Source organism: Astatotilapia calliptera, chromosome 14 (assembly GCF_964374335.1).
Source record: "Astatotilapia calliptera chromosome 14, fAstCal68.1, whole genome shotgun sequence".
NCBI lineage: Eukaryota > Metazoa > Chordata > Actinopteri > Cichliformes > Cichlidae > Astatotilapia > Astatotilapia calliptera.
Genome location: NC_137435.1, coordinates 27,143,322 through 27,154,157, shown reverse-complemented (window position 1 = coordinate 27,154,157; position 10,836 = coordinate 27,143,322).

The following is a 10,836-nucleotide window of genomic DNA, read 5'->3' as shown; positions in this document are numbered from 1 at the left end:
CAAACATCCACAGATAATACTGGGCGTCCTTCTTAAAAGGAAATGTTGCAAGTTACTGACACCATGAAAAAATAAAGGGAGAGTATGAAATTGACTCTAAAGTAAAGAATGAAGAAATTGTGATGCTAAGCACACTGAATAAAATCGATTGTGTATTAAGTCTATATGTGTTATGTGGCTCCACTGACTGAAAAGACAGCATTATGTCTGTGTAGATCTCAGCTCAGATCAGTTAGGCACCACTACTTTTTTAGTGCAGTGGAGCATGGGATTAAATGCAGACTCTGGATCAGCTGCTATGACTCATTCTTTGCTCTGGGCTCCCGATGCTGTGCACCTGGTCAATGAGAAAGAGTAGGCAATTATTATGAAGGAGTGATAGACACACACATTTTCTGCCACCAAAACCACCGTGTCCTTGTTCATTACTCTCTGAATAATAACAACTATTGAAACCTTGACGTGAGCATAGCAACTGTGATGTCACCATAGTTTTGTTTCAAGAGAAGGCTTTGAAGCCTGCAGTTGGGTTTACCGCTCACTGCCCTCTTGGCAGTTGCTAAAAGCCAGGAAATCTGAATTTGGCCAGTGCAATGAAGCCTGAGGGGAGCTGAGGTGGAGTGAGCAAGCAGCATTTACTGTTGCAGAAAGCGATAGCCTGAGTAAAATTAAGAAAAACACATATAAGCTTTAAAAGTCAGCATCCTCAAGTATGTCATTTGTAAAGTCAAAATGACATACTTGAGATAACGAATTACTTACTGAGATATAAGGAGCAGATACCTTATTTAATGTGCTGTTTCTCACTCATTTTATTATATCCAACTCTTTTAAGAGCTAGCACCGGCTTGATGACCAGATCTAAAAACAGCTTTATGCTGACTTAAATACGTAGTTTAGAACTTGTCTGTTTAAACTGTACAGGGGAACCAGCAAAGAAAAAAAAGTAGGGCAGTCAGGAAAAAGAAGAAAGTAGACAGGAGTACTTGGAATCTAGGTGTTCAAGAAAGAAAGCAAAGTAAAAGGCTCATAGTCAGCTGTATTAGAGGCTGGACACTAAGGAAGGATAAAAGAACTTTGTCTATAATTGATTGCCTAAGTAATGAGATTGAGCTAGAAAGGATGTGCAGCATGTTAACATGATTAAGGATAAAAATGGAAGTAAACTAACAAGTGAAGCGAGTGCGCTGAGAACATAGAAGGAGTACTTTGAAGAGAGAGGAGGACAGAAGTCGGACAGTTAGTGAATCAGGAGGTGTAGATGATTAGTAAGGAAGAAGTGTGTAGTAGGGACAGATGGGTAGGAGATGTGGATATGATTGCATCAAGAATTAGTTCTGATCCTGTTTTTGTTTGTTATGGTGATGGACAGGTTGACAGATAAGTTCAGGAGGGGAGTCTGTGGACTATGATGCTTGAGGATGAAATTGTGGTCTGTAATGAGAGTAGGGAGGAGGTAGAGGAGAGTCTAGAGAAGTATGCACAGGAGAGAGGAATTAACGTCAGTAGAAACTAGACAGAACAAGGATAGCAACAAAAGTGAAAAGGACGGTTTACAAGATGATAGCAAGACCCGCCATGATTTGGTTTGGAGATTTTAGCACTAACAAAAGAGTGGATGCCGAAATGGATTTTTGCTGGAAGTGACCAGATTTGTCTGTGTGGGATTCTCTAAGAAGAATAATAAGAAGCCTTTTGTCACGGACCTGGGTCTGAGGGACCCAGGCTCCTTGAGCATTGTGGACTCTCATTATTATTGTTATTATATGTGTTTTCAACATATCAGTAAGTGTAAGCCTGCCGCAGTTGGAAAGTGTCTAAAGTCTGCCTCTGCTATTTCCCAGGAGGAGCCTGGAAAAGAGAGGGCAGCAAGCACGGGGTGCATGGACACTTGGAAGCGAGGACACAGGGCATGGACACTGGGAGGAAGACATGGCACGGGAGTCTGGGGCGCACGGGGATTTATTGTTGTGTATTATTTACGTCACTGTAAATAAACGCACTGCTTGCATTGAAAAGTCCTGCATTTTGGGTCCTACTTTCCCACACACCCACGTTTTGCCAGCGCGAACCGTGACACCTTTATTGTCATTGTACATTTGAAATTTAGAACAAGATTCATAAAACTATTGTGTTCAGTGCAAAACAGTAGGTGAAAAATAAATAAATAAATATGGCTTAAAAATAAAAGCATTAAGAGCAGGTAAACATGTTAGTACATTTAGAGCATGGCTGGAGTTAAAGGAATGACATTCACAACAGAATAGCTATTGCACTCAAAAAGAAATATTGTAAAATGTTTCAGATTTGGAAGGTTTTCTTTATTTACAGCAGTTGAGAGTTCAAATGGCCCAGGGGATGAAATTGTTTTTAAGCCTATTTGTCCAGCTCGTTATGCACCTGTACCACCTGCTCAAGGGCAGGAGGTTGAACAAGTGCTGTTCAGGGTGGGAAGATTCTTTGATTATTTTCTTTGCCCTGCTGAGACACAGAGAGCTGGAGATGTCCTCTAGGGAGGGCAGTGTGCAGCCACTGGTTCTCTGGGCATTGTTGATAACCCTCTGCACAGCTCTTGTCTGCTGCTGAGCAGCCAGTGTACCACACTGTGATACAGTACATCAGTACACTCTCAATGGTGAAGCGGAGAAGGCCTCCGACAGCTTTTCCTCTGTGCAAGTCCTCCTAAGCACTCACAGGAAAACTAGTCTCTGATGTGCCTTTTTAACCACCGCTGCTATTGTTCGCACACCCAGAGAGAGGCTCCTGTGACGGAGTTACACCGTCCCGAGCCGCAGACAGCTGATCTGGGCGCATACACGCACCACCACCATTAGTTTCTACAATTACCGTGGCTGCGCGTCTTTTCGTCGACCGGGCAGATAAACAACAAGGGGTGAGAGGTATATTTTGGGCAGCGCAGAAGGGTGGCCAACATATTTTCCCACTTACCTTCAATAAAGCCGGTCGCGGAGACTCGCTGTGATCGCCGATTATGCGGGGTTATGCAAGCCGATGGCATAGTGTTCCGGGGTTTAAATAATGGGTTCGCGCGCGCTGGGAGGGTCACGTGAACTGCATTATTTTTTGGTTTGTTTTGTGTTATTGTGAAACACTGTAGGCTGCCTGGAAATGGCCATAGATGTTTGTATATACATATATGTATTGTAGGAATACAGCAGGAAATAAGCTGAGGGGGAAAGACTGTTTGATAAAAGAAATAATAAAGAGATGACCATTACGCCTAGTGGGAGGGGCTATGGGGTATAAGAGAAGGCGGTCAGGGCCTACCTGTGTTCTTCTCTCCAGAGAGCTGTTACAGAGAGGGTAACATGCAGACTGTGTTTTGTATATGGATGTTTGTTTGTGATGACTTAAGTCAGTTCTATTTTCTTTGTAAATAACTTTTTGTGCACCTGGGAGGCCGGCAGAATAAATTATCCTCACTGAATGCTTTCTGACTACGCCTGTATTTGTTCGGGAGAAGCTTAGGAGAGGACCCCGCGACACTCCGCAATGTAGGTTTCCAGGAATTTAAAGGATGAAACTCTGATGACAGAGTCCCTGTAGAAGTCGAGCTGGGTAGAGTCTTCCGTATGTCTCCTGTAGTCACTGGCCATCTCTTTGGTTTTATTGGTGTTAAGTGCCAGGTTATTAAACAGAGCACCTACTATTTTATGTTGCTGCAGCATTGCAAAAACGCCTCATCACATCATGCATGATGACATTTGCTTAACACCTTTGCACCCAAAGGCTCATAGGATTTCATTAAATATTTTTCACTGCAATTCCTTTCAAAAATGTAGTTGTACGAAAACAGTGGAACAGGGGGTGTAATTCGCCACATGAACAACAAAAAAAATCAGTAAATGGTCATAATAAATCAGTCTGGTATTTAGTTTGTTGCATCAATTGAAATTACATTGCACATTTTCACTGACTCTTACATGGCTGCTTTTACCAGAAGGGTCATTCAGTCTCAAATCAGCTAATTTTTGGAACATTTTCTTCTCAGCCATCTCTGATTTGATTCAAAATTGTATGGTACAAAAATTGAAGATATATAATGAGTCCTGTGAAATCTTACCTTTATATATCAAATAGTTTTCTAGATATAGGCCTTTTCCCCCACACAATGAACTCTGAGGCAATGTTTGAAAGTAAATACAGTCCCGATCAAAAGTTTAAGACCGCTTGAAAAATGGCAAAAAAAAAATAAAAAATCATATTTTGCATATTATCTTGGATCTTAACAAGGTTCCAAGTAGAGCATGAACATGCAACAAGAATAAAATGGAGTGAGACAAAACATGCCATTTATTGAAAAAAACAATATATAGAAAGTAAAAAGCAAACAAGTCATCTGTCTTTTTCAATATTTATTTTCAAATAGACTGACTTCTTAACTGCAAAACTGCTACACTAAGAAAACAGCCCTAAATTAAATTTAATAATTTATTTGAAAAAAAAAAACAACACATTGATGTCCAAAATGTAAATTGACATTCCTTATTTATTTGGTGTAAATCTCCAATCACAATGAAACAGGAATGGTAGAAATACATTTCATCTCTTCTTCCTGTTCTGAAGACAAACAAACAATGTCTTCATTATAGTCAGCATGCTGTCAGAGTGAAAACAGATCAGTCTCTGCTGTAATTCAGCTGGTTAAACCTTCACTCTCCAGCTGGGCAATATGTTTGCATCTTTAGACAGGTTTCCTCTAAGATGGTAGTTTGGAGTAACATTGATATCTAAATTTAAGAGAGATAGTAACCTACCAAAAAGTGTAAATCTGAATTGTAATGATCTAAAAATAAATATGTTAGCAAAAGATTTGGACCCCTATTGTCACGGTCCGCGTGGCAGACCATGGGGATGTGGAGAAAAATAGGACCCAAAACGTAGGACTCTTCACTGCAAACGGTGCGTTTATTTACCGTGCAATAAATGGCAATAAATCCCCATGCTCTCCCTTTACTCCCGTGTGGTGTCCTCCCCGAAAAGTCCGCGTCTCAGCACTCCCCGTGCTGGCTGCTGTCTGGCGCTCGACACTTCTCCTGGGGAAACAATAGGAGTCCTGGGGCCCGTTCTTTGTACGTCGCTTACTACATCCAAGATCAAATGACACATCCAAGATCAAATCATCGCGCTAACCGTGAGCTCGCTAATCCGGTTCCCCGAACACACCTGCTGTTGACGATTACTACAGCTGGACGCAGGAATGTGACATCACTGGGTGTCGTAAAAGGGGCTACGCATCGATAGTAGAAACATTGATCGGCAACCCGCTGATTGGTCGGCGAAAATGTCGAAGGGGCGTGCTCGGTATTTTCCGGCAGCAGAGCAAGAACTCATGAGTGAGGGATTTCAGGAGTTTCAGAGTTTAATTAAAACGCAAGAGAACACTGCAAAGGCTGCAAAAGCAAGGAGAGAGGGCTGGCAGAAAGTTGCTGACAAATCAAACTCGTAGGTAATTTAATAATAATAATAATAATGGATTGGATTTATATAGCGCTTTCCAAGGCACCCAAAGCGCTTTACGATACCACTATTCATTGACTCCCACATTCACACACTGGTGGAGGCAGCTACGGTTGTAGCCAGGCTGCCATATCGCGCCATCGGCCCCTCTGGCCAACACCAGTAGGCGGTAGGGTAGATCTATCATATGACACTATATTGTCCAATATCATATGGTATTATATTATATTATAATATGTTATATTATATCCCCTTTCACATTAGAGCCACAACAGGACCCACAAGAACATGGGAACAAGTAAAAGTGGAATACAGGAGTATTCTACAGAATGGTAATATTTATCTCTTAGATTGCTTTGCGTCTCTTGGCAAGGTAATACTGGCCTGTAATACTCTGTTAGTTTGTTCATAACAGCAACCAAGAAAAGGGCAGAGGAAAAAAAGACAGGTGGTGGTCCTGCACCCCCTCGTCAACAAGTTGGTTAAGTAAATAATACCCTCACGGGAATATCGATATCTCTCTATGAGCACACTGTCGCGCTGAGCTAAAGGATCCTGTCTATCCCGCAATATACGCTGAATTCTGAGGACTCTCCTTATCAATCTTGCACCTTCCGCAATGGGTTGGTCGCGTATACGGACAGGACATGGCTGCGACAGGCTTCCCAAATCCACCTTCGCTTTTATAGCCGTGGTCTCTCATCTTGATTACACGAAGTAATTTACAATTACTACTCTGAAATATGAATTACATCTGTAATAATCACATACATGTAATAGAATGTTAATAGTTCATTTCCCTTTTTTAGGAAATGACCTGTATGTATCTGTGTGACATCAATAAAAGGATCAAGTGCTGCATTATCTTTAGTTACATTGATAATATTTATTTATGGTGAAACAGTGGAAAAATATCGCTGTTGCTTTCGTATAAATGAAGCGGACATACCTGCGTGGCCGCGATCTAATCCTGTTTACATAAAGTAAACCTGCTCCCGAGCAGGTTTACGCTTACGGCTCTGTTGCTATGGCAGCAAGTCCCGGATGAGCTTCGGGGAACCGACTGATCCAGGATCACGCGAAATCGTCAACAATCTAATCCGGCTAACCTACTTAGCGAGGTACGAAGAACGGGCCCCAGGAGTCTCATGCAATAATCCCACGTCGAGGAGCTCTCAGCCACACTGCTTTGTAGCTCCTGATCAGTTGCAGGTGTGTGATCCTCTCCCTCAGGTGTGGCCAGCCTCCAGCCTGAACACACCCACCAGACCTGATGATGCCTGTAAACCGGTGCTCAGCACACACACACACACACACACACACACACACACACACACACACACACACACACACACACACAAGACGAGGGACAGCAGCACCAAAAATATACATGTCCATAACATATTTAATAACACTGGGTCCCTCAGACCCAGGCCCGTGACACCTATACTTACTCTTACGTTAACTGAAAAGAGTGCAATCTGATTTTTATGCATTGTTTGGGGATTCAAGACAGATATGATAAAAAAGAAAAATCTAGACTCGACAGAGCTGAAGAAGTACTTTGCAACACTAGTTTAAAAAGAGAATTGTTTTAAATGTTTGGTTACAATTGCAGCGTTCCAAAAACATCAGCAGTTGGAAGTATTGTACCAAAACAAGTATTTTACTAACACTGTGCTTTTGATTTATTTATTTACTGGACTGTGTTGCCAGAGAGGAGCTCCACTGTGGGTTAGTTAGGTAGACAGCAGTGCGGATATTCTTCAAATTGCTCAATCAAGGCATTTGAACCACAGGGATCAGTCAAGCAGGAATTCTTCATTGCACAGTAAGTAACAAAATCAGCAGCAGCACACAATGCAAACACATTTGCAAAGAAAGCAGGAAGTCAATTAGAAGACAGAGACTTTTGAAAACGCATGAGAGGGTAGCACAGTGTGGCAGTGTTTAGTCCTCACAGCAAAAATGTTCTTGGTTAAAACCTTCTTTGTCAGGTTTCTGTATCATTTGAATCCAGAGTCTGGCAACACTGCTATAGGGATTTCACTTAATATAAATCTTACAAAGTTTGTTAGACTAAAAAGTCATATTTAACTTCCATGAATTTCCTAGTTTCTAGGTCCTTCTGAGATCTTTCTGACTACTCAGTCAGTTAAGATTACAAGTATAAATGTGACTATTGTTCTTTTATTTATTTATTAAGCATCAGGTGTAGAACTGTAACTAATGAACTGTATTTATATACTGGTATGAATGCATTGTTTTCTGTGTGTGTGTGTGTGTGTGTGTGTTTTATAAGTACATATTTGTGTTTATTTTTGTAGGTTATGCAGAAAGCTTTCTGAAGTGTTTTGCAGTGTGTGTGTGTGTGTGTGTGTGTGTGTGTGTGTGTGTGTGTGTGTGTGTGTGTGTGTGTGTGTGTGTGTGCGCGCATTCATGTCTTTATCTGTTTGTGGCTGAGAGCTTGAAGGCATATCCTGCTGCTGGTAAATTACCCAAAGCAACGTGGCATGGAGAGAAAGCAGTGGGAGGGAGTGAGGAGAGGTGAAGTAGGAGCTCGAGAGAGGAGGAGAGAAAGCGAAAGACAGAGGAGTGATCATTTGGAACCCCAGGTCTTATCAAACATTGTTAGTGCACCCTACTGCCTCTCATTTACAATCTTATCCCCTCGTGTAGCACACACAAACAGAGGAACATTAGGAAAAAGATTTCAAAAGGCCCAGGTATGTAGAGCACATAGTAGCTATTCATTGTTTATACAATAAACTACTTTTATACAAATATGGCTAAAGTACTGTGCAAAGGTCTCTTGCCACCCCTCACTTCACAAGTTTTTATTTGGACATTGGCTACTTTTTCATCCAATTTCAATCCATCCTTGTACCTCACCATTTTTAGAGGATTTTTTAAGCAATTTAATATTAACCTTTGATTAATTCAAAGCACCAAAACTCAAGGCATGAACCACTGTTGTGACTACACATTACAGGCAACTTAGCAAAGAACCAATAAGTAGTTTTTTAACATCAGGAAAATATTCAGCAATGACCTGACACAGGACCTGAGAGAACCTGCATGAAGTACTCAAGCAAGGGAAAAAGGGAGAAAAGGCTGATATATGCTAAACTGCACGAGAACTGCATGTGATGAATCCCAAATTAAAATTCTTGTATTGTGTAGAGAAGGTCAGAAAAGAGGTACAAAAACTGAGTGTCTGTATCAGTAAAACACAGTTAAGACTATCGTGTTTTGGGGCTACATTTAAGCTAGTGATATAGGGAATCTTGTCAAAACTGGTGTAATTATAAACACAGAAAAGTACTATTAGACTTTGATACACCATCCAATACTATGCGAAAAGGCATCCTTTTTCAGTATGACAATGATTCCAAACACAGTGCCAGTGCAGTGAAAGAATACCTGAATAGAAAAACACACAATGGAACACTATCATGGATTGGCCTCCCCAGAGCTCAGACCTCAACATTACTGATGCAGTGTGGGATCATCTTAACAGTTAATAGAACAAAAGGCATTTAGCTTATATAAGGAAGAGTCTTCAAAATTCCTTCAAGAACCCTGAAAACCTGGTCCTGAAGACTACTTAAAGAAAATACACACAAGATTACCTAAAAGAGTGTATGTGTAATTTATGCTTACTTTCATTTGTCTGTGTTATCCAGTATAGTGTACAGCATATAAACCATTTTATGTTTAACAACACCTATTCAGTACACAATAGGGATTACACTGTACCTCAACACCAGTTAGGCATGCTGCACATAATCATGTCTGTTCTCTTACCATTGCTGGTATGGATCCATCCATCCATCCATCCATTCGCTTCCGCTTCTCCTTTTCAGGGTCGCGGGGGGTGCTGGAGCCTATCCCAGCTGTCATAGGGCGAGAGGCAGGGTACACCCTGGACAGGTCGCCAGTCTGTCGCAGGGCTAACACACAGGGACAGACAACCATTCACACTCACATTCACTCGCACATTCACACCTAGTGGCAATTTGGATTATCCAATTAACCTATCCCCACAAGCTGCATGTCTTTGGATGGTGGGAGGAAGCCAGAGTACCCGGAGAGAACCCACGCAAACATGGGGAGAACATGCAAACTCCACACAGAAAGACCCCGGCCTGATGGTGGAATTGAACTCAGGACCTTCTTGCTGTGCGGCAGCAGTGCTAACCACCGTGCCACCGTGCTGCCCTGGTATGGATTCCTGGTATGGATTTTTTTTTTTTTCTTTGGTATGGATTCCAAAAAAAAAAAAAAAAAAGTGCGCGTATGTATGTACATATATGTACATGTGTGTGTAGATATATATGTATGTATATGTATGTGTGTTTGTTACTTGTAGTTATTACTGCCTGTTACCTGTGGTAATGCAATTTATAATTTATATATTCTGTATTCAGTTATGAAGGCTCTAATTGTTGTTTGTGAGCTGCCGTTTAGATGCTTGTATGTGCCCGGGGCTGTTGATGGGTCTGTATGCAATGATGGGCGTAGCTGCGGGAAGTTTGTTTTTTTTGTTGATGAGTGAGTATAGGGGTGGGATTTAATAAGTTTTCTTCGTCCCACTCCTTTTTCAGGCAATTTTTGTTTTTTGTTTTGTGCATTTTATGTTCAATATAGGTATTTGTTGTGCCTGAAAATGAACAAATAAATGAAATGAATGAAATGATGACAGATGCAGTGCTTTATTAGGGTGTTAATGATGAGCTCTGTTATGTGCTTCTTTATTACATTGAAAAGGTTAAGACATGAAAAGTACATGATAAAAACATGGGCAAAACAAACCAATCTCTCTTGGACTACTAACAGTATCAAAGTTATTCTCCCATTTTAATTTTTGCTTTTTCTGGAGCCTTTTATATTTTCTATCTTTCTACCTGTGGTCTTTCTTTTAAGCTGTTTTTTCTCTTTTGTTCTTTTTTGTATTTAAAGTTGAGAACTGAGTGTACTTAACCATAAATAAGATACAAAAGAGACACCAAGAAAGGAAGACAGAGTAGCAGTGATAGTATGGTAATGGATTTGTTGAGAAAAACAAATGGCTATTAATTGATGACCAAGAAAAACACCAGAGATGACATGAGATTGGTATTTAGCTAACAAACAAACAAACAAACAAACAAAAAAAACCATAACTTTTCAAGTAGTTGTAATAAGAACCATCTTGAAATTTGATTTCCAGATGTGACCGGGGTCAGAAGTATATAATACATAAAAATAAATGAAAAATAGTTTCTTGTAATGCCTAAAACACTAAGCAAATACTACATGGGGTAAACAACTGCTTAATCTCCTGCTGAATTTGTGACTTTGCTCATTAACATA